This window comes from Capra hircus, chromosome 3, assembly GCF_001704415.2.
Source record: "Capra hircus breed San Clemente chromosome 3, ASM170441v1, whole genome shotgun sequence".
NCBI classification, from domain to species: Eukaryota; Metazoa; Chordata; class Mammalia; order Artiodactyla; family Bovidae; genus Capra; species Capra hircus.
In genome coordinates, this window is record NC_030810.1 from 2,122,730 (window position 1) to 2,147,985 (window position 25,256).

At 49.5% G+C, this 25,256-nt stretch overlaps 1 long non-coding RNA gene across 1 annotated transcript; it reads right to left on the reverse strand.

Moving 5' to 3' along the window:
- On the reverse strand, positions 622–24,083 carry LOC102180181. The gene is made up of 3 exons (XR_309930.2): positions 23,882–24,083; positions 8,291–8,405; positions 622–1,213 (listed from the first exon to the last, which is right to left on the reverse strand). It is a non-coding gene; the product is annotated as an uncharacterized LOC102180181 (long non-coding RNA).

Here is a 25,256-nt window from a genome sequence, read left to right on the forward strand (position 1 = left end):
CCGCTGGTAGGTGTCATCACCCACGTGTTGAGCAGACTCTGTGGTGTGCGTGCTACCTGTTTCTGCTGTTTTTACTCACGGGTAGAGAGAAGTGGGGGAGAATCCCCCGGGAGCCTGGAGAGGCTGGTGGTGCCACACGACCCCAGCTCAGAAGCTCTCTCTTGCTCCTCTGTCCTCTGTCGCCAGCAGAGGAGGCAACAGCTGCGTCTGTCCTTGTGCAGGGAGGGCAGGGTCTCATGCAGAGACACCCAGGGACAGGACTCCCCACCTCCACACCACCGCCCACCCCCCAGGCCCCGCAGAGGGCTACGAGGATTCTGTCTGGGGCCTGAAGGCAACACTGTCCCCAGAGGCAGGAGGGCGGGAGGAGAAGCTGCCAGGGCCCCTGGGGGCGGCTCAGAAACCGCAGGGCCATGAGAGCCCCCTACCCAGCATCTCCCCAGCCAAGACCGCTTCTCAGCGCCCAGGTCCCAGGGGCCCCACCATCAGCCCCCAAGCTCTGCCAATCAGGCCTGACCTCAGGTGGGCCTGAATTTCCTGCAGGCCCCGCAAGTTTCCAAACCCTCAAGGTATCAGGGTTTTAGGCTGCTTTTTTAGAAATTAAAATGAAATTCCCAGAATATCAAATTATCCATTTTTAAACGCAGCATTCCACGGCATCTACAGGGTCCTGCAACCAGCAACTCCGCCCAGCCCTAAGGCCGCTCACCCCAAAGGAACCCGCGTCCCACTGAGCAGTCCCTCCCCACCCCTCCCCCAGCCCGAAACAGCCGCCGACTGCCTTTCGCCCGCGGACTGGCCTGAGCCGGCACTTCGTGGGCACAGGGTCGTGCCACTCACGCCTTCTGTGTCTGACGGCTCTCACCGAGCCCTGCGTTTTCTGAGGCTCCCGCGCCGTGCGCCCCCGTCACCCCTGCCTGTGGCTGCAACAGCACAGGCATCTGGCTGAGTTCTTCGCTAATCACGGACGTTTGCTTCGGTGACGGGAACCGTGCTTCTGTGAGCGCAGGCGTGCAAGCATGTGTCTGGGTTGGTGATCAGCTCTTTGGGTCTGGTCCCCAGGGAGGGGGACAGGTCCGGGGTGCGGGGGGACATGGAGACAAGCATGGAGGGCATCGTTTCCATCTCCACTTCTTACCAGCTGGGGCCCAGCGATCCAACGCCTGCCTCTTCTGCGCTCGCTGCGGCAAAGCTCATCTGAACGCGTCTGGATCTGAAAGCGGGGCAGTGTTTATTAATGATTGACGGGCTCTTCATAGTCACACTGTCTCCAGTTTTAACTGGCAACAGTGAAGCCCCGCGGGCTGTGGAAGTGACCTACTTCCACAGAGACCATAAACCGGCTTTGCAGGGGCCCCCCAAACCCCCCAGCGGCCTGGGCTACCCGGGGACATGGCCCCGCCACACCTCCAGTGAAGTGCAGAGAGGGAAGGGCTGAGCCCAGGCCCCCCAATCTCACGCTGTGTCCATCTTCCTCAGTGCCCATCCAGCCATGTACCGCCGGCTCTAGAACCTTCTCTGGCTCCCTGACACCTTCCAAACCAAACCAGGCCCTGATGAGGGGAGCTCACAGGCACTCCCAGCTCTCCCAGCAGCCTCTGCCCGGCCCCTCCATGTGCCCTGCAGCCTGGCTCTGCCTCCGCACACCCTCCGCTCTTGTGGGCCCCACTGCAGCCCCTCCAGCCCACCACCCTCATCCCACCTCCAACGCCACCTTGCCGAGGGGTCGCTGCCCCACCCGCCCACCAGGGGCCTGACCACATGGGCCCACCAGGCCACCTGATGCTCTGTTTCCGGGGGGCACAGGCCACGCCTTGTCCCGTGTCACAGCGCTCCCTTGCTGACTTTGGGCAGGCTCCTGGTCGTGACTGTGGTCCATCCCTCCAAGAATGATGGGGAGGCTGGAGCCCCCAGAACTGAGGCCAGAAAGCCTGAGCTATGCAGTAGGTGTTTGTTGTTTATCCGCTTTATATACAGTGATTGTGTGTGTTGTGTGTTGTTAATGATCCCAAATTCCTGATTTATCCCTTTTCCTGTTTGATGACAGCAAGTTTGTTTTCTATGTCTATGAATCTACTTCTGTTTTGTAAATAAGTTCATTTTAGATTCCACGAATAAGTGATATCATATGAAATCTGTCTTTGACTTCACTCAGTATGATAACCTCTAGGTCCATCCAAGCTGCTGCTACTGGCCTATTTCACGCTTTTAAATGGCTGGGTGGCGCTCCATTGTGAATATGACCGCACCTTCTTTATCTTTCATCTGTCGATGGACATTTAAGTCACTTCTACGTCTTGGGGCTTCCCTGGGGGCTCAGTGGTAAAGAGTCTGCTGCCAATGCAGGAGATGAAGGAGATGGGAGTTCCATCCCTAGGTCGGGAAGATCCCCTGGAGGAAGGAACACCAGCCCCCTCCAGAGTTCTTGCCTGGGAAATCCCATGGACAGAGGGGCCTGGAGGGCCACCGTCCACGGGGTCACATAGAGTGAGCCAGGCTGAAGGACAAAGCACACAGACTGGGCAGCAATGTGTCTCGGCTATTGCCAACGTAGCTGCGGTGGAAGTGGCACACACACTGGGTGGCAGATACTGGAAACCCTTTCAGTCCTGGAATGGATCCCACCTGCTCACAGTGCGTGATCCTCTTGAGCACACACTGTTAGACTCAGTCTGCTAGTCTTTGCTGAGGGTTTTGCATCTTTATTAACCCGTGATATCGGCCTAAAACTTTTTGCATGTGATATCTTTATCTGATGTTAGTATCAGGGCGATGGTGGCCAATACAATGAGTTCAGAAGTGTTCCTTCCTCTGTGATTTGGTTTCGTTTTTTTTTTTTTTGGAAAAGTTTCAGAAGGATAGCTGTTAACTCTTCTCTAAGTATTTGGTAGAATTCACCTATGAAGACATCTGGTCCTGGACTTCTGCTTGTTAGGAGTTTTTAAGTTACTGATGCAGTTTCAGTACCGGTAACTTGTGCGTTCATATTTTCCATTTCTTCCTGATTCTGTCTCGAGAGAATTTACCTTTCTAAGAGTTTCCATTGCTTCAAGGTTGTCCATCTTATTGACCCGAGTCACGGCACCATAGATGCCGCGCAAGTGTATGCTCCTCGATTCTTTGTCTCGTCACCACAAAGATTTGGAGCGACGGACGTTAAAGCCCCCTCGGCGAGTCACAGCTCTCAGGTCTTGGACAGACCATGTTATAGCTCTCAGGTCTCAAATGGACCGTGTCATAGCTCTTAGACAAATCAGTGTTACAGCTCTATTTTATTTAGAAGAGAGCAGGAAAATCCATCTTTCAGGCATGAGGGCACGTCGATCTAAAGAGACAAGGAGAAGAGCGCCCCAGCGCGCGGGAGAGAGAGAGCTGCCTCTGGCTCCTCTGTTTATATGTTTCTCTCTCCCTGGGCCTGTCCTATGTCGATTGGGCCAGCCAGGCGTGTTGCTTGTTTTCCCTGAGGTCCTCACTCTGGTCCTCGGACCTTCTTTTGTTTCATTTCCGTGGGCTTTTCCCTTCCTGTCTGTGGCCACCGCCGTTTTGGACCCTTTTCCCTGTGCTGCCCACCTGACATCATTGACCTGTGGTCACTTGCAGTCCTCTCTTGTGATCCTTTGTATTTCTGTGGTGCCCATTGTAACTTCTTTTTCATTTCTGACTTTATTGGTTTGAGTCCTGTCCCCTTGTTTCTTAATGAGTCTGCTTAGAGGCTTTAATCAATTTTGTCTTGTTTGAAGAACCACCTTTTCATTTCATCGATCTTTCCTACTGCTTTTCTAGTCTCTGTTTTGCTTGCTTCTGCTCTAATCTTTATGATTTATTTTGTCTACTTAAGCTTGTTTGTTCTTCTTTCTCCAGTTGCTTTCAGAACATCCTTCGGCATCGAGCGGCCCTCCAGCTCCCCACTGTAGACTGCCGCTGCCTCCTGCAGTGTGAGCGCCTCTCGTTTGCTCCCCTCCCTTCCGTGATCTTCTACACCCCAGGCTGGGGCCACAGGAACCCTCTCACAGCTCCCTGAGCTCAGTTACGAGGACAGTTTCCATTGCAGACGATAGACTCTCTACTCAAAGCATAAGGCTGAGGGGGATTCTTTGTTTCTCTTGATGGGGAAGGATGCTGGTGGGACTGAAGAGAGAGCTGTGGGACTTGAGTTTCAGAAAAAGGAACTCAGATTCTGCCTAGTAGGTCCTCCTCCAAGCCCACTTCCTCTTATCAAACTCCTATTCATCCCTCAAGACCCACAAGTATGACCTCCTCCAAGAGGCCTCCCAGTACACCCCTAAGCAGAGGAGGCCCCTCCATCCTCTGGGATCTCAGAGATCATGTTTGTGCCTCTTTTATTGTGTTGGGAGTATTTTCTACTACTCACCCACCTCCTCTAGGAACCTATGGCGTCTTCAAGGACACCTGCTCTGCGTTCTCCTGTCTCGCTCCTCTGAGCAGCCCATTCAAACACACGGTAGGCTTTCAATAAATAGAGGAAATCAGGGTTAGCCTTCAGCCTGTGTCCCTTCGCTCTGCCTTGGGCCTGGGGACATAAAGCAGCTTCACATCAGGACTCTGTGGCCTCCTGGTGGGGGGGGGGGGGCGGGGGGGGCTTGGTTCTTGCTCACTTAACACACGCAGACCGCCCCCTCAATGTTTGCTTACTTGATACACGTCACACTCGTCCTGGATAATTACAGGCTGCCGTGGATCTGTCTCTCCTGCCTTTGGAAGGTCCAAAAGCAATTACCACACACCTCCCTGTGCTCACAAGACTGGAGTAATCAGGGCTAATGACATGGCACTTACTGTGTGATCGCCCTGCCGCTACGCTGTAATTACCATGTAATTAACTGGTCACCAGTTGCCGCGTAAACACGGCTTACACGGATGTGTCTGTGGCCTAAACAGCCCAACACACTCATTTTAATTTCAAAGTGTGGAATGGAAAACAGTTGGCTGGCAGATAGAGAGCCCGGGATGGGAAAACCGTTGAAGGACCCTCAGGAAAGAGGAAGAGGTCTTTACCAGCGTCAGCTCACAGGTGTGGGACCAAGGGGGGGCAGGCCAGGAAGAGTGTCTGGGGGTCTCCTCACACCAGCTGAAACCCTCTAAATCTTTCCAGTTCCCTTTTAAAAATTCATTACAAAAGTTATATGCAATATAAACAACTTTAAAATATAAGGTATTAAAAAAACGGGAAAAATAACCTATAATCCTCAAATAATGACTATTAACATGTTGGTATTATTTATTGTCTATTTTTTCCCATGTATGGATACATGTATGATTTTTTGTAATAAAGATGGCTTATATAATACTGTTTTAAAACTTGCTTTTTCCTATAAAAAATGTCAATATTTTACATGACATTTGATAGTCTTCTGTAACAAAAGCAATAACAACATAAAACGGTCCGGGCACCACACGCAAACCATTTTATAAATAGTAAAGTGCCTGCCAGGCTCACAGACTGTATCAATACTAGTTTGGCAACGCCTTTCGGATTTTCGATTTAAACGGAATTCATCTCAGACCTTCCAACAAAGCGCCCTAGGGAGGACCTTCTCTTTTCCGGGAAAATCCCTAGTCTGGCGGCTCAAGATTCCTCGCCTACTTGTGCAAGGCCCCCGGCAGGCTGGACGGCAGCGGGAGGGGAAGTTCTCTCTTGCGTCCGGGTACCCTGTGAGCCAGGGTGGCAGGCACCCCAAGGACAAGGCCAGGCAGCAGACCCTCCCTGCACGGCCACCTTGGATGTAAGTAGGCCACGCCCTGTCCTCCACGCTCTCTGCTTCACCGGCAAGATGAAGGCATGTAACCGGAAGTCCTCCCATCCACTGCGCCCCACCTCCATTGCGCTCCGCGGCTTTGGAGTCCTCCGGCCGGGACAGAGCCTCGTTCTTCCGAGCCGTGCACACCACCTCTCTGATCAGGACGGGGGGGCTCTTCCTGGTCCTCCGTGCCAGCAGAAGCAGAGGCCGAGCTCAGCCCTGGCCTCCTCTAGCCCCCAGGAGCAGGCGCTGTAGGTGATGATATCCTCCTCCAAGGCCCACGTTCCCCTGCTTCTGGGCTCCACGCTCCCCTGGGGCCTGGCTGGTCTCCTGGCTGCTCCTCTTGGGCCCCTTCATGAGACCCTCCTCTTCCAGAAAACCGAGACCCCCACCACCGTTCCAGCCGCTGGGGATCCCACATTCTACCCAGCAGCTAAAAGTAATTTTTCACCCGGTTACTTCCGTATTTCTCCCTCTGCCCTCCTCTCCCTTCTCAACCACCGACATGCTCCAAATGGCCTAGCTGAAGTCTCCCAGCTAAACAAGGAACTAGCATCCACGCGCCACGGTCTAGGGCATGCCGTGTGCGCCCCCAGAGCCCCCTGCAGAGCGGGACAGCTGTCATCCCATCTGCCAGGTGTGTTGGCTGCTGACACCAAGCCCCCCCGGGAGTTGACCTCACCCAAGACTGCACCCAGCCCGACCACAGGGAACCTCTCCAGGCATCACCCATCCAAGGGTGGCATCGTGCAGAGAGTCCACAGGCCCAGTCTCTGCCTCCTTGGGTGACAGGCGGAGAGGGCCGTGCCCCTGCAGAGCTCCCCGTGGGACCCGCCGAAGCCACCACCGCCTCCCAACTCCCTTCTCGCTCCACCCCATCCCGCCTCTCTCCCTCACAGGTGTTTCTTTCTGAGATGGAGCTCCGTGGGCGAGGCGTGTTTCCCGGGCAACCAGATCTAGGGCAATGGGTACCAGGAGGGTACCGAGGAAGCAGGCTCGAAAGGGAGTCTGGATCCGGACCACCTACCAGCCAGCTGGACGTGAAGGGCCGTCACGGGCCATGGGTCATGCCCCGCAGGCTGTGTTGGCACTGTTGTGAAGATTTTCCTGGATTGGGAGCCACAGGGATCTCTGCGCATGTGAGTGGGCACGGCAGCTCAGGCGTTTGAGCGGTTCAGGGAGGTGGACCAGCGGGCTGGATCTGAGCGATCAAATGGTGCCTGCCCGGTGCTCCCCAGGGGCCCACTGGGTACTGGCCAGGTGCTGTGAGGTGTCCTGGGCACGCTGCCTAGTCCCTGACTTCTCTTCCCCAGAGCCCAGAACCTCCCAGCCCCGCACACAGCGGTGCCCCCAGAGTTGTCTATCCCAGTGGGTTCCCAACTGCCCGGAACACACGTGCCTCCTCCCCATCGCCTCCTCCCCATCGCCTCCTCCCCCCAGGCAGGTGCGAGCCTATGTGCGTCTCTCCTTTCACCTGAGGCTGCCTGCTGACCCCCTCAGCCTCCATCTAGAACCTCTCCGTGTAGACGTGCCCCCAGCCTGTCCTTGGAGCTCACGGGCCAGCCCCCCTGGAGGGCCCCTGGCCCCTAGAGTGGAGTCCCCACCCCACACACGGCCCCTCCAGGCTCCTCCCTCGCTGAGGGACCCCCACGGCCCCCACTCCCAGGCTCCAGGTCAAGGCAGCCCCTGTGCCTGTTCTCACCCCTGCCCCGGCTGTCCCCCTAGCTTACAGTCACAGCACCCCCACCTTGAGGTCCTGACCCCTTCTCCTCCGGGGTGTCCAGACCCCCAGAGTGGCAGCCTGCGTCTCGGCTGAGATAATAGCCAGGGTTCAACTTGTCTGCCAGCTCTGACTGATGGGGGAGGCCCCCGGAGCCTCGGGTTGAGAAGCGTTCTGAGGCGGCAGCTGCTGGACCAGCCGTGCGCATCGCAGGACAGAGATAAAGGGCTGAGGCCTCAGGGTGCAGGCTCTCGGTGCCTGGGAGCCCCAGGAGTCCACGGGGCGGCCTTCCCTTCCTCACCTCCCCTGCTTCTGCCCAGGGGAGCCTCCAGGCTTGTGGCCAAGTGGGCAGGGGGACCAGTGAACCAGCTCTACGAGGGTGGTCACCCTGCCGCATGGTGGGCCCCCACTCAAACTTTACACGTCCCCCCCCAGGTGGTGAGGGGTGAGGGTGTCTCCTGAACCCCTGAGACTATGCTCCCCGAGAAACGAGATACCCCCCTCTTCAAGAAGCAGCTGAGAGCATCCATCCTAGCTTGGGACAAAGGGTCCAGAGCTGGTCCCCTGCATACTGGTGAGCCTGTACCCGCCCGGCCTCCCTCCAAGAGGTCAGCACCTCCCAGAGCACCACCCCACACACAGTCAGTACGAACAGTACACCCTTGCAAACAGTGAGGCCAAGAGCCAACCAGGAGCCTTGGAGCCATTGTTAATGGACGTGGGCCCCCAGAACCCGGTCAGCAGGGTGGGCTCCACATCCAGCACGCTGTCCAGCCCCCTCCAGCGGGTCTGGGGTCGTCCACTGCCCTACCTCACACCTCCTGTGCGTGCGCCAGGTCCTGCTGCCCAGCAAAGCGGTTTCCCGTGGATAACGGCCACACAAGTGCTTGTCAGGAGCCATGAGCACCAGCCTGATGTTCCAGAGCCTGTTTAGAAAGATGACATTTTTTAGCTGATCTTCAGCCATTGCTATACCTGTTTAAACACAAGAATTAGCACATCTGTCAACAGCACTCAGTTCAGTTCAGTCGCTCAGTTGTGTCTGACTCTTTGCAACCCCATGGACTGCAGCATGCCAGGCCTCCCTGTCCATCACCAGCACCTGGAGTTTACCCAAACTCATGTCCGTTGAGTTGGTGATGCCATCCAACCATCTCATCCTCTGTCATCCCCTTCTCTTCCTGCCCTCAATCTTTCCCAGCATCAGGGTCTTTTCTAATGAGTCAGCTCTTCACATCAGATGGCCAAAGAATTAGAGCTTCAGTTTCAGCATCAGTCCTTCCACTGAATATTCAGGACCAATTTCCTTTAGGATGGACTGGTTGGATCTCTTGCAGTCCAAGGGACTCTCAAGAATCTTCTCCAACACCACAGTTCAAAAGCATCAATTCTTTGGTGCTCAGCTTTCTTTATAGTCCAGTTCTCACATCTACACATGACCAATGGAAAAACCATAGCCTTGACTAGACAGACCTTTGTTGGCAAATTGATGTCTCTGCTTTTGAATATGCTATCTAGGTTGGTCATAACTTTCCTTCCAAAGAGCAAACGTCTTTTAATTTCATGGCCACAATCACCATCTGCAGTGATTTTGGAGCCCAAGAAAATAAAGTCTGTCAATATTTCCGCTGTTTTCCCATCTATTTTCCATGAAGTGATGGGACCGGATGCCATGATCTTAGTTTTCTGAATGTTAATTTTAAGCCAACTTTTTCACTCTCCTCTTTCACTTTCATCAAGAGGCTCTTTAGTTCTTCACTTTCTGCCATAAGGCTGGTGTCATCTGCATATCTGAGGTTATTGACATTTCTCCTGGCAATCTTGATTCCAGCTTGTGCTTCATCCAGCCCAGCATTTCTCATGATGTACTCTGCATCTAAGTTAAATAAGCAGGGTGACAATATACAGCCTTGACGTACTGCTTTCCTGATTTGGAACCAGTCTGTTGTTCCATGTGCAGTTCTAACTGTTGCTTCCTCACCTGCATACAGGTTTCTCAGGAGGCAGGTCAGGTGGTCTGGTTTTCCCATCTCTTGAAGAATTTTCCACAGTGAGAGTGGGAATAAGACACACTCTTAGGGAGAAAGGTGATTCAAAACAAAACACAGGGCGGAATGAGCCTGGGGGCCGCCCTCCGTAGCCATGACCCTTGCCCTGCACTCCTGGGACCCTGGGACACAGCGTCACCAGGCAGGGGGGCCACTGTCACCCTCCAGGCAGGACTGCAGGAGTGATGGGCCCGCAGGGTGTCCGAATAAGTGCTCACGCCCCAAAGTGTTGTCCAAACCATGCACCACCAGTCCCTCCATCCTCTGGGTGGGAGGTTGGGAGACAACTAGGAGCAGTTTGTATCACTGGACAATTTTTCCAGGAAAAGGGAGGCTGTTCCTGTTACAAATGGGTCCCCAGTGGCCAGGGTCAGTTGATTCAAATGATCAAACTGTGACCTTCATGCAGTATAATGCCAAGCAGGGAGAAGGTTCCCTGGTTAAGGGAACACAGACAGGTGCTGGGCAGGCTTCCGTCTGTTGGGGCTAAAAGCAGCCTGTCAATTCCAGGAACAGAAATGGATCAATGCTCCCCAGTTCCTCCCGAAGCTTTGGGGGGAATAATCTCATGTGTATAATCTCCACTTAACAGGACCAAAGTGATCCGTGAGGCCACCAGGGCCCAGGGCAAGGCGGGCAGTGTTGTTACAGGGACCTACTGTGATTTTTAACGATGAGGAATAATTTCCAAAGTGACAAAGACATGTAGCTATTGTGCCAACATCAATGACATTGACGGCAATAATCGCAGCTGTGGACTCCTTTGAGAATCCAAAGGTAATAATAAAATTTCCAGAGAAAATCCACAAACAATTCTGCCATCTGGAGAACAGGACTGATCTGAAGCCTGAGGCTGTTTTCAAACAAACAGGCCAAATCATATGCGTCTGGGCAGTTGTAGGAAGAGTCAGGACCCGTCATAGGGATCACAGTCTATGCGGAGCTCTGCCAAGTGACGAGGGGCTCCTAGACAACCTCATGCTCTGGGGGGTCCCCAGACCTCCAGCACCAGCGTCACCTGGGACCCACCCAACCTGAATCTGCTTTTGATAAGATGCTCGGGATGTGTGTGTGTGCAGGTTGCGGGTTGAGAAACACCATCTGGAGGACTCCACTGTGTCTTTGCCATGATTAACACCCAAGCAGGTGACCTGGAGCTCACCGAGGTCTGTTTCTCCACGTCTGGGGTTCTCTGCAACCTTCTCTCTCCTTCCCACGCCTTCCATCCCCTGGTTAGTAGAGAGCGGTGTGTAGACTGATTCCATCCACCCGCAGTCTGTCCATCTACTTCTGTTCCTCGTGCCTGGGTCCCCTGCCCCCCAGAACACACACAGCCCGTGGGGACCACTCTGCCAAGCACATGGACCACTCTGGCTGGAGGGAGACAGTTCTGGACAGAGCCAGGTTCCCTCTATGCTGTCTGCTCCCACTCTCCTCACATGAAGTTTCTTCTCTGAATTTCCAGTTTCCCGTCACCTCCCTGGCAGGGGCAGCCAGGATTAAAACCAGCCTGTCCAGGTTTGGCCTTTAGCCTGTTGTTTCTCCTCCAGTGCACCTCTGCAGCTGGGGAGCCAGGTAAGCTGAGGCTCCAGGGAAGGACGTGGGGAGGGAGGGGTGCTTGGGCCCAGCTCTCCATTCACAGAATCACATGGAGCCTCAATTTGCCAACCTCAGCTCTCCTTGCTCAGTGACCAGGGGTGTGTTTATTTGTTTTCTCATCAAAAAAGACCACACAAGACTTCAAACATCTTACATCCATGTGTTTGCTTCTACTGTCTGAAGAGCCCGATGAAACGACCAAATAATGGTAAACTGAAATATAATCCGTAGTAACAACTGGAAGCAGAGGAGGACTGTGCTCAAGGAGAATAAAGACAATAATGAAAATTTGGAGGAAGAGATGGGAAATATTCCTTAAGGACCTAAGTGTTTTTAAAAGTGTCGAAAAATGAATAACTCATTTTTTTCCAAAAAAAAAAAACACAAACAACTAAATGGGTTTACGAGCAGTCTTTAAAAGAATAGCTGAAGAGAGAATTGGTGAACTAGAAGACAGATAAACAGCAAATATCCAAAGTGAAGTATGAAGTACAGAGGAAGAAAAATGAAGAGGGACAGTGTATGGAGATTTGAATGAAAAAATTAGCACATGTTAACTTTAAGTTGAGGGGAAGAGAAGAGAACAAGAGTGGGGCAGAAGCAATATTTGAAAAGACAATGACTGAGAATTTTCCATAACTGATGAAATACATCGATTGACAGATGAATCACAAAGTTTAGTGAACTCCAAACTAGACAAAGAAAAAGTAAGTTATACCTAGACACTTCACAATGGAAGTGAAGAAAAACAAAGACCAAACTCCTAAAAGCAACTGGAAATGGAAACGATTACCTGCAAAAGAGCAACTATTACATGGACAACTGACATCCCAAAGGAAACAGTGAAAGTTAGAAGAGAAAGAGTCTTTAAGGTGCCTTTAAGGTACTAACAGAAAATAACTATCAACCTAAGGTCATATTCTCAGTGAAAAAAAGCCTTTAAGAATAAATGCAAACTAATGACTACACAGCCTCAGGCAAAAAACTAAGAAAATCCATCACCAGAACTCTATTATTAAAGAAAATTCCAGCATTTTCGTCAAGAAGAAAGAAAATGATTCCAAAGAGAAACCTCGAACTACAGGTGGGAATAAAGAGCAACAAAATTAATAAGTATGCACATAAATCTAAATGAAAACTGATTAAAATAATGAGAAGTTAATGCGGTTTTAAGGTTTCCCTGATGGCTCAGACAGTGAAGAACCCGCCTGCCGGGGCACAGGAGACGGAAGAGACGACGGTTTTGGTCCCCGGGTCAGGAAGTCCCCCTGGAGAAGGAAAAGGCAACCCGCTCCAGTACTCTTGCCTGGGAAATCCCGCGTGCAGAGGAGCCTGGCGGGCTACAGGCCATGGGGTCGCAGAGTCGGACACGACTGGGTGAGTAACACACAACGTGCTGTGGTGTTGACTAGAGGGAGAGCTCAGCATGTGAGAAGGACAGCGTGTAAGTAGGGGGCGGGGGTGAGGGAGGAAGGTGAAGTCAAAGACCAGCCTCCCCACACGGAGAAGTACAACCGGAGACTGCCCGGCTCGGTGGCCCCAAAGTTCAGTCCACGAAGGCCTGGACCTCTGTAGGCGAAAACCAGCAACGACGGCAGCAACAGAAAGCCCAGCAGGAAAACTGCCCTGGTCCTAACCAAAGCGGGAAATCATGGTTCCTGAGAAAGCACGCCCGCACCAGCCCTCATAGAACTTATAACCTACACTCACGCCACGTGCGCGGCTCATAAAGCTGCAAGTTTCTAATCTATGCTAAAGTGTTCCTGTACTATAAATTCCCTGAAAACTGTACCCAAGAGGATGTACATTATTTCTAGAGGCGTTCATCTTCACCTTAGGCCTCAAAGAATATCCACGCAAGTTTTTAACAAAGGAGAGCTTCCCATAAAAATTAATCAAACGCACGACAAAACAAGTCACCACCAGTGACGTGTGCAGAAACAACAGATGGTGAAATCTGACCTGAAGTCTTCAGACTGTCATTTCAGTCACATTTAAAACGCGCCTGTGCTAGAAACAAAACCCAGCTTTGTGCGCTACCAGTTCAGTTGCGTCTGACTCTTTTCAACCCCATGAACCGCAGCACGCCAGGCTTCCCTGTCCATCACCAACTCCTGGAGCTTGCTCAAACTCACGTCCATTGAGTCAGTGATGCCATCCAACCATCTCATCCTCTGTCATCCCCTTCTCCTCCCGCCTTCAGTCTTTCCCAGCATCAGGGTCTTTTCCAATGAGTCAATTTTTCACAAGTGGCCAAAGTACTAGAGTTTCAACTTCAGCATCAGTCCTTCCAGTGAATATTCAGGACTGATTACCTTTAGGATGGACTGGTTGGGTCTCCTTGCAGTCCAAGGGACTCTCAAGAGTCTTCTCCAACACCACAATTTGAAAGCATCAATTCTTTGGTGGTCAGCTTTCTTTATAGTCCAACTCTCACATCCATACATGACCACTGGAAAAACCAAAGCTTTGACTAGACAGACCTTAGTCGACAAAGTAATGTCTCTGCTTTTTACTGTGCTGTCCAGGTTGGTCATAGCTTTTCTTCCAAGGAGCAAGTGTCTTAATTTCATGGCTGCAGTCACCATCTGCAGTGATTTTGGAGCCAAAAAAATAAAGTTAGTCACTGTTTCCACTGTTTCCCCATCTATTTGCCATGAAGTGATGGGACCAGATGCCACGATCTTAGTTTTCTGAATGTTGAACTTTAAGCCAACTTTTTCACTCTCCTCATTCACTTTCATCAAGAGGCTCTTTAGTTCCTCTTCACTTTCTGCCATAAGGGTGGTGTCATCTGCATAGCTGAGGTTATTGATATTTCTCCCGGCAATCTTGATTCCAGCTTGTGCTTCTTCCAGCCCAGCGTCTCTCATGATGTACTCTGCATAGAAGTTAAATAGGCAGGGTGACAATATACAGCCTTGACGTCCTTCTTCCCTGATTTGGAACCGGTCTGTTGTTCCATGTCCGGTTCTAACTGTTGCTTCTTGACTTGCTGTGCTCTACAGCACACAGTAAACTAGAAAATATAATTTTGCAGATTTTAAAAAGATTCAGAACTTAAAGCAATTTAAATTACAATAATCAACATCAGAAATACAAGGGACAGAATTAACAAGCTGTTTGATACAGATGAGGCGAGAACTAGTAAACTGGGGGGGGGAAGCAGAAGGAATTACCCAGAATGCACCACAAAGAAACAAGGAAATAGAACATTTAATAGAAGGGTTGATAAGTGAATATTAGGACTGAAACTAAGTCGCTCATCGTATCCGACTCTGAGACCCCATGGACTGTAGCCCACCAGCCTCCTCTGTTCCTGGGATTCTCTAGGCAGGAATACTGGAGTGGATTGCCACGCCCTTCTCCAGGCGATCTTCCCAACCCAGGGATCCAACCCATGTCTCCTGCATTGGCAGGAAGGTTCTCTATTTTTAGTGCCACCTGGGAAGCCCCTTCTAATGAGATTGTGTGTGCATGCTAAATCACTCCAGTCGTGTCCAACTCTGTGACCCTATGGACTGTAGCCCACCAGGCTTCCCTGTCCATGGGATTCCCCCGGCAAGAATACTGCATTTCACTAAAGACAAGGAGAAACCTAAAATCTGAAGGAGGGAAAACAAGAAGGAAGAGAAACAAGTGGAGAGGGGCTTCCCTGGTGGCCCAGTGATTAGGGATCCACCTTGCAAGGCAGGTGCGGCCGGCCTGATCCTTGGTTGGGTGACTAAGATCCCACATGCTGTGCAATTCTGCAAAAAAAAAAAAAAAAAAAAGAAAATCTCCTTCCCAAAGCATATAAAAGTTATGTTTACAGTATGCTGTAGTCTATTTAGTGTGCAATAACATTGTGTATTTGTTTTTTACATGTATACCTTAATTAAAAATTCTCCATTGCTAAAAGTGCTAACCATCATCTGAGCTTTCAGTCAATCATAATCTTTTTGCTGGACAAGGGTCTCGTCTCTGTGTCAATAGCTGCTGACAGATCAGGGTGATGGTTGCTGAAGGTTGGGGTCAGTGTGGCAATTACTTAAAATAAGACAATAAAGTTTGGTACATCAACAGACACTTTCTTTTATGAACAATTTCTCTGTAGCAGGCAATGATGCTTGATAACATTTTACCTACAGTAGAAACTGGAGTCATTCCTGTCAGATCCTGCTGCTGATTCAAGAACCAAATTTACTACGTAATATTCTAAATGTTTGTGGTCATTTCAACAAACTCCACACCATTTTCACCAGGCATGGATCCATCTCAAGAAACCGCTTTCTTTGCTCATCCCTAAGAAGCAACTCCTCATCTGTTCAAGTCGTAGCGTGAGATTGCAGCGATTCAGGCACAACTGAGGCTCTAATTATAGTTCCCTTGCTGACCCCACCACATCTACAGTCGCTTCTTCCACTGAAGTCTTGAGCCCTCAAAGTCATCCATGAAGGTTGGCATCCAATTCTTCCAAACTCCTATTAATGTCAATGTTTTGACCTCTACCTATGAATTGTAAACATCCTTAACGGCATCTAGAATGATGAATCCTTTCCAGAAGGTTTTGCTCGGATCCATCAGAGGAATCGTTGTCTATGGCAGTTATAGCCTTGCAAAATGTATTTCTTAAATAGTAAGACTTGAAATTCAAACTTACCCCTTGACCCATGGGCTGCACAATGGATGTTGTGCTACCAGGCATGTAAACATCAATCTTGTTGCCCATCTCCACCAGAGCTCTTGGGTGACCAGGCACGTTGTCAATGAGCAGCAATATTTTGAAAGGAACCTTTTTTCCTGAGCAGTAGGTCTTAACAGTGAGCTTAAGATATGGAGTAAACCATGTCATAAGCAGTAAACCAGGCTTTGCTGTTGCATTTCTAGAGCACAGGCAGAGCTGATCAGCATAATTCTTAAGGACCCCAGGCCTTTTGTAATCATAAATGGGAACTGGTTCCACCTTAAGGTCACAGCCTGCATTAGCCCCTCATAAGAGAGCCAACCTGTCCTTCAAAGGTTTGATTCCCGGCCTTGACTTTTCCTCACTATGAAAGTCCTAGATGGCGTCTTCTTCCAACAGAAGGCGGTTTCACCTGTGTTGGAAACGTGTTGTTCACATGCCACCTTCCTGAATATCTCAGCTGGATCTTCTGGAGAACTCACTGCAGCTCCTATGTCGGAACCTGCTGCTTCACTTTCACTTTTACATTTAAAGACGCCTTCTGGCCTCCAGTTTCCAGGACCAGCTTCTGCGAGTTTCAGACTTTTCTTCTGCACCTGTCTCACCTCTCTGGCCCTTCTCAGAGTTGAAGGGAGTTAAGGTCTTGCTCTGGCTTAGGCTTCAGAGAGTGCTGTAGCTGGTCTGATCCATGCAGACCACTAGAACGTCCTCCCTGTAAGGCTGTTTTCCTTTCGCATCATCCATGTGTTCGCTGAGGCAGCACTCTTAATTTCCCTCAAGAACTTCTTTGCATCCACACCTCAGTGAATCGTTTGGCACAGGAGGCCTAGATTTTGGCCTCTCCCAGCTTTTGACTTGCTTTCCTCACTAAGCTTAATCACTTCTAGCTTTTGATTTAAAGTGAGAAACATGTGACTCTTCCTTTCACGGAGCACTTAGGATTATGAATTGGGCCTAATTTCAGTATTGTTGTGTCTCAGGGAATAAGGAGACCTGAAGAGAGAGAGGGAGGTGGGGAAGCAGTCATTCCACACAGCAGTCAGATGCACACATTTATCAATTAAATTCATCACGTTTGATGGTGCCCACAACAACTTCAGTAGTAATAGGAGAGACTGGAGAAGGGAATGGCAACCCTCTCCAGTAATCTTGCCTGGAGAATTCTGTGGACAGAGGAGCCTGCTGGGTTACAGTCCATGGGGTGAAAAGAGTCAGACATGACTGAGCAACTGAGCAATTAACATGAAGGTCACTGATCACAGATCATCATAACAAAACTAATACTGAGAGTTTTGAAACATTTTGAGAATTACCAAGAGAGTGTGTCAGTCACTCAGTCAAGGCCGACTCTTCGCAGCCCCATGGACTGTAGCCTGCCAGGCTCCTCTGTCCAAGGGATTCTCCAGGCAAGAATACTGGAGTGAGTTGCCATTCCCTTCTCCAGGGAATCTTCCCAAGCCAGGGACTGAACCTGAATCTCCTCCATTGCAGGCAGATTCTTTACTGTCTGAGCCACCAGGGAAGCCCCATTTGAGAATTACCAAAATGCGACATAGATACACAAAGTGAGCAAATACTGCTAGAAAAAAAGACACCAATAGATCTGCTCAAAGCAGGGCTGCCACAGACTTTCAATCTGTAAAAAAAAAAAAAAAAGAAGGCAATATCTGCAAAGTGAAATGCAATAAAATGAGGTATGCCTATAATAACGAAAGATAGCTAAAAATCCCCATATTATTGGAAGTCAATATGCTTCTGAATAACCCATAGGTTTAAAATCATCACAGGGGAAATTGGAAATTATTTCTATTGAACAATAGCAAATGCTACTTAAAAGAATTATGAGATGCAGGTAATGCTGTGTTTAGAGGAAAATATATAGCCTTATATTGTCTGTGAGGTGGGAAAAAACACTAAAAATTAATGAGTTAACCATTCATCTCAGGATATTTGGAGAAGAACACCAAAACAAGTAAAATGAAAATATCAAGAAAGAGCAATAATAAAAGGACCACGGATTAAAAATAAAAGGAAAATATTTATCAGAGTAGATACACACATCGGTTATTTGGAAGAAACTAATATCCGTGTCACTACACTATGAGATCCATTAGGAATAAAGAAAAAAGGCCTGAGGGCTTCCCTGTCCGCTCAGTGGGTAAAGAATCCACGTGCAATACAGGGGACAAGGGTTTGATCCCTGGGTCAGGAAGGTCCCGGGATGAAGGGAATGGCTATCTACTCCAGTATCCTTGCCAGGAAAATCCCACTGACAGAGGAGCCTGGCGGCTGCAGCCCATGGTGTCGCAGAGAGTCAGTCACGCCTGAGCAGCTCAGCACATACAGCACAGAGTGTCAGCACACAGAGACGCGAAGTGCACAAGCAGATGACATCGAAAATGAGAAGAGAAACACATTACAGGTCATCAGATATGAAAAGAGGTAATACAGGTATTGTTTCAAAAGTCCAACAATTTCTCCAAATAAGCCTGAAAATTTAGATGAAATGGCCAATTTATAAAAATTTAGCACTTGAAGCATGGAAACCCTATAATCATTAAAGAAACTGAATCATAAGTGAAAATTTTTTCCCTCAAAGAAAACTCCAGATCTAGACAGCTTCACTGGAAAATTCAACCAAAGAAAAAGCCAGGATACATAAATAAATTTTATGAATCCAATATACTGAAATAGTTCAGTTCAGTTCAGTTCAGTCGCTCAGTCCAGTCCGACTCTTTGCAACCCCATGAATCGCAGCACGCCAAGCCTCCCTGTCCATCACCATCTCCCGGAGTTCACTCAGACTCATGTCCATCGAGTCAGTGATTCCATCCAGCCATCTCATCCATCCTCTGTCATCCCCTTCTCCTCCTGCCCCCAATCCCTCCCAGCATCAGAGTCTTTTCCAATGAGTCAACTCTTCGCATGAGGTGGCCAAAGTACTGGAGTTTCAGCTTTAGCATCATTCCTTCCAAAGAAATCCCAGGGCTGATCTCCTTCAGAATGGACTGGTTGGATCTCTTTGCAGTCCAAGGGACCCTCAAGAGTCTTCTCCAACACCACAGTTCAAAAGCATCAATTCTTCAGCCCTCAGCCTTCTTCACAGTCCAACTCTCACATCCATACATGACCACAGGAAAATCCATAGCCTTGACTAGATGGACCTTAGTCAGCAAAGTAATGTCTCTGCTTTTGAATACGCTATCTAGGTTGGTCATAACTTTTCTTCCGAGGAGTAAGCGTCTTTTAATTTCATGGCTGCAGTCACCATCTGCAGTGATTTTGGAGCCCCCCCAAAATAAAGTCTGACACTGTTTCCACTGTCTCCCCATCTATTTCCCATGAAGTGATGGGACCGGATGCCATGATCTTCGTTTTCTGAATGTTGAGCTTTAAGCCAACTTTTTCACTCTCCTCTTTCACTTTCATCAAGAGGCTTTTTAGCTCCTCTTCACTTTCTGCCATAAGGGTGGTGTCATCTGCATATCTGAGGTTATTGATATTTCTCCAGGCAATCTTGATTCCAGCTTATGTTTCTTCCAGTCCAGTGTTTCTCATGATGTACTCTGCATAGAAGTTAAATAAGCAGGGTGACAATATACAGCCTTGACGTACTCCTTTTCCTATTTGGAACCAGTCTGTTGTTCCATGTCCAGTTCTAACTGTTGCTTCCTGACCTGCATACAGATTTCTCAAGAGGCAGGTTAGGTGGTCTGGTATTCCCATCTCTTGAATTTTCCAGTTTATTGTGATCCACACAGTCAAAGGCTTTGGCATAGTCAATAAAACAGAAATAGATGTTTTTCTGGAACTCTCTTGCTTTTTCCATGATCCAGCAGATGCTGGCAATTTGATCTCTGGTTCCTCTGCCTTTTCTAAAACCAGCTTGAACATCAGAGAGTTCATCGTTCATGTATTGCTGAAGCCTGGCTTGGAGAATTTTGAGTATTACTTTACTAGCATGTGAGATGAGTGCAATTGTGCGGTAGTTTGAGCATTCTTTGGCATTGCCTTTCTTTGGGATTGGAATGAAAACTGAGCTTTTCCAGTCCTGTGGCCACTGCTGGGTTTTCCAAGTTTGCTGGCATATTGAGTGCAGCACTTTCACAGCATCATCTTTCAGGATTTGAAATAGCTCCACTGGAATTCCATCACCTCCACTAGCTTTGTTCATAGTGATGCTTTCTAAGGCCCGCTTGACTTCACATTCCAAGATGTCTGGCTCTAGATTAGTGATCACATCATCATGATTATCCGGGTCGTGAAGATCTTTTTTGTACAGTTCTTCCGTGTATTCTTGCCACCTCTTCTTAATATCTTCTGCTTCTGTTAGGTCCATACCATTTCTGTCCTTTATCGAGGCCATCTTTGCATGAAATGTTCCCTTGGTATCTCTAATTTTCTTGAAGAGATCTCTAGTCTTTCCCATTCTGTTGTTTTCCTCTATTTCTTTGCATTGATCAGTGAAGAAGGCTTTCTTATCTCTTCTTGCTATTCTTTGGAACTCTGCATTCAGATGCTTAAATCTTTCCTTTTCTCCTTTGCTTTTCACCTCTCTTCTTTTCACAGCTATTTGTAAGGCCTCCCCAGACAGCCGTTTTGCTTTTGTGCATCTCCTTTCCATGGGGATGGTCTTGATCCCTGTCTCCTGTGCAATGTCACGAACCTCATTCCATAGTTCATCAGGCACTCTATCTATCAGATCTAGGAACTGTAATACTTACAGCAATAAAAATGAGCAAACAACAGCTACACTTGAATAAAACTCACAAATATAATTTTGAACCAAAAGAGCGAAGTACAAAAGTATATCTAGGAGAACAGTCCGTCGATTTGAAGGTCGAAACCCAGTGCAGGTGGTAAAGAATCCGCCTGCCAATGCAGGAGATGAAAGAGATGCGGGTTCGATCCCTGGGTCAGAAAGATCCCCTGGAGTACGAAATGGCGATTCACTGCAGTATGCTTGACTGGAAAACCCCACGAACGGTGGAGCTGGGCAGGCTCCAGGCCAGGGGGTTGCAAAGAGTGGGGCATCCCAGCACACACGTGCGTGCACACACTCTGTCACGATGATAGCACACACACGTGTGCACACACTGTCACGATGACAGCACACACGTGTGTGCACGCACTCTGTCACGATGACAGCACACACACATGCGTGCACGCACTCTGTCACGATGACAGCACACACACGTGTGCACGCACTCTGTCATAATCACAGCACACACACATGCGTGCACACACTGTCACGACGAGCTGGGAGTCACCTACTTTCTGGGAAGAAAGAGCAGACCATTCTCCCACAGCCAGGACAGCACTCACAAACCTTGCCTCTTACGGAATGAAATCACACAGTCAGTTCCAGGCCCTGACACTGTCTAGGAAACTGAGCTGCATGTCCATGATGAGCTTGTATGCTCCTCTCTTCATCCTCTGCCACTTACTCAAGGCCGAAGCTACACAGCTGGCACTTAACAAAGTTTTGCTGGTTGAAGAAAAAAAAAAACATAAGTGTCTCTTTCCACTTCTCAGATATATTTAGGCTATGGATCCCATCAAAGAAGCTGAAAGCTTTGGCAGTTTGGAAAATGCTGAGAATAACAAAGAAACATTTCCAAGACACAACCTGGAACTGCCCCTACATCTTTTACAAAAATCTCCCACTTGACTTTCTTGACAAGTACACTCCCTCTTCATAACTTCTTTCCAATGCATGGAAAAATCCTGGAGCTCAGAACAGCTCTACCACCACTACATTGGAAACCTCAGTCCTTCCTACATCATGACATCATTCATATCAATGCTGTTATAAATACAATATATGTTAGAGACACAAAATGTTAAAGGCAATGCTTATGAGCAGACTTTCTGATGATAAATTGGGCTTTTCTCTACTTTGTTATCTAATGGGGAAGTCCCACATTCTTAACACATTGAAAAAAAAAAAGTCCTCTGTTGCCAAGAAGTTTTCAAAAGTTACTATTTTTGTAGAGCCTATAAGAATTCAGCACGTTCGCTGTGCATGCTGACTGGGCAGAAGCGCTTAACTCGCAGACCCTATTTCCAGAGCCGGGTTGCCATCTGGGCTGGGCACAGATGTTTTGGCAGGACAAGAACTCTTCCAAACACAAGTTTTTGTTCATTGTATTAAAACAAAAGCAGCCCTGTTAATTTCAGTCCCATTCAGGACCAAGTTTGGCGGGGGGGTGGAAAGAATCAATATTTGCTAAGAGGAGAAGAACAAAATCAGTAGGGGGAAAACAATTATTTGCTGGCTTTTCAGAGAATATTACAAATAATGACGGTTCCAAACCATAAAAAAACTGTTCAAAGAATTGCCTGACACGAGCCCTTTAATCTGTGGTTCAGTTTACCCTTTGGTTCATCCTTTCTATGGAGAACTTGAATCCATGAAAATTTGTGTAGGAATACAAACTAATTGCCATGCAAATACCAACCCTCTCTGGGGCTGAACGCTTTCAGCTGGAAGGGATCACGCAGCAGCCAAGCTCATCGAGACATGCTCAGATAGGCAAGAGGGCAAAAGATGTTTGCAGTATACAATTGCGAGAGTTTAGGTGCCCTCGAGTCAGGCAAGCATAATATATTTCACAATTCCAAGCATTAGGCATTCTGGAAAAATGAACTGATTCCAGCTGACTCCTTCAAAGTCAGCCAAGAAAAACAGACCCTGTTTCTTCTACTAGCTACTAAATGTCCTTCCTTAAGACACCATGAAATTAAAAGGTGATTGCTCCTTGGAAGGAAAGCTATGACAAACCTAGACAGCGTATTCAAAAGCAGAGACATCACTTTTCCCACAAAGCTCCATGTAGTCAAAGCTGTGGTTTTTCCAGTAGTCAAGTATAAATATAAAAGTTGGACCATGAAGAAAGCTGAGCATGGAAGAAATGATGCTTTTGAATTGTGATGCTGGAGAAGACTCTTGAGAGTCCCTTGGACAGCAAGAAGATCAAACCAGTCCATCCTAAAGGAAATTAACCCTGAATATTCATTGGAAGGACTGATGCTGAAGCTGAAGCTCCAGTACTTTGGCCACCTGATGCAAAGAGCTGACCCATTAGAAAAGACCCTGACGCTGGGAAAGATTGAAGGCAGGAGGAGAAGGGGACGACAGAGGATGAGATGGTTGGATGGCATCACCGACTCAAAGGACATGAGTTTGAGCAAGCTCTGGGAGATGGTGATGGACAGGGAAGCCTGGCCTGCTGCAGTCCATGGGGTCGCAAAGAGTTGGACACAACTGAGCAACTGAACAAGATGTTATTAAAGTATAAGCACTGGTAGAAGATAAAACAATGTCTCATCAGACGCAATCATTCATAAATAGATTATCACTCAGTAGAAATCGTGTTCTTCCTGGAACAAAGGGGTCATTAAGCCCACACATGAGTCACTTTATTAACGTGGGGCTTCAGGTTGGATTTCTTGAAGCCAGAGGCTGGCCTCTTTCAGGATGCCAGGATTCCTTCACGGATGGAGAAATCAAGTGTCCCCAAAATCAGAGAGAAGGAGCCTTCTGATGGAGAGGGTGCGCACGTGTGCTAAGTCACTCGGTCGTGTCTGATTCTTTGCAACCCCATGGGCTGGAGCCCACCAGGCTCCTGTGTCCATGGAATTTTCCAGACAAGAATACTGGAGTGGGTTGCTGTTTCCTCCTCCAGGGGATCTTCCCAACCCAGGGACTGAATCCGTCTCTCCTGCACCTCCTGAATTGGCAGGCAGATTTTTTTTTTTACCGCTGAGCCAACCTGGGAAGCCGCTCTGATGGAGAGAAGGGCATTGAAGTCGCTCTCTGCTGTTTCAGGACTAGACTCCCAGCTCCTGGCGCCCACATCAGAGGTTTCTGTGCCTTCCTCAATTTGCCCAGTACACCTGAGGATGGAGCAGGTAGTGACAGCCGCCGACTCCGTTTGCTGGTGGGAAAGCTGAGTCAGTGCTCCGTGAACCAGCTGGGCCCAAACGAGCCTCTGACACAGCTCTGAAACGGCTCCCCCATCCCCGGGCCTCATCTGTTCAGACAGTGATCAACTGTGCTTGTGCGGCTGGGCGTGGCCCCACTTACCACCTGGGTGGTTCCTGCTGGATAATCCTAGACTCCAGACGCTGACGTTCTACACAGCTTTCTCCGCGTGTGTTCTTTTCCACAATAAACAAAAACACACAGCTCAGAGGTGGAGGGCCAAGGACAGCCCATCATCAGGCTCTGAGGCTGGCATCCTGGACATCTCTCAGGATGGGAGGAGAGTCCTCCAGCCTCTCCAGAAGGTGAGCCATTGCTCGCAAACCAGTCTTTCCTGCCTGGCAAGGCAGGAGTCCACATGACCTCACAGCAGTCAGGAAGCAGCCACATGCAGCCACCACCCGTGGAGGGACAAAGGAGCAGGTTCTGAAGGGCGGGGCCTTGAAGGGTGGTGCAGAAGAGCCTCTGGAGTGAGAGGACAGCGGGGAACAGGGCCATGGAGGCCCCAGGGGGAACGCTCAGGGCAGGGGCTCTGATTACGGAGACAGGGCTGGGAGAAGGTAAGAGGGGGAAGAAAAACAGAGCCTGGAAAATTAAGCCCAAAACGTCAATGATGGGGGCCCTATGACCCGCCAGCAGGTCTTGACGAAGAGCAGGCAAGGTAGGTGTCAGGAAGAGGGGACCAGTCCTTGAGCGTTACCATGGCGATTCTTGGAGCTCATTTACTGCAACAACTCGAACTGCAGGGATTTAAAAGCTTTCTAGCTTGTTGATCTGTGTCCACAGCGGAACACATCCAGTTCGGGAGTGTGGTCTGGGGATAAGGGTCAGTTCCCAGAGTGACGCCTTCTTCCCCGTCTCCAGGCGCCTGTGTGGGGAGATGCTCTGCAGACAGCCTGGGACTCCAACAGGGAAAAGCTCGGCGCAGGGACCTTGGCCAAAGCTGGAAAAGAGCAGCTTTAGGAGACAGCGCTCAGGACACGTGAGGGCCCCTGCCAGGCGGCGGAGGCGTTTCTCACGGGCGACGGAGGGGCCGTTGGTGGAGCTGTAGGACACAGACCGGAAAGCAGGAAAGGAGCGGGGGAGAGCGCTGCCATGAGCCAGACTGTCCAGCAGCACCAGGGCCCCAGGCAAGGCAGAGGGCTGCAAGGCCACCTCCCCAGAGCACCTCTCACAAAAGACGGTCCTGCTTTGGCCCAGAGACCAAACAAGAGGCTCCCAAGCTCCTTGGCGCCAAAGTGCCACCTTCACAGCTGCACCCGAGAAGCTGGCCGCAGGGAGCGCACAGACGGGCGCGCCGGGCAGGGGGTCCCAGAGCCCACTGACTGCTGCTCCAAGAGCCCATGAAGAGGCCCCCCCAAGGCAGGACATGCCCGTGGGCTTCCCTCCCTGGACCACAGCCCCGCCCCTCAGATGCCCTTCCTGCATCGTCCCAGAGGCCTGGGCTCCCGAGAGCTGACCTTGCTACTCTGCTTTG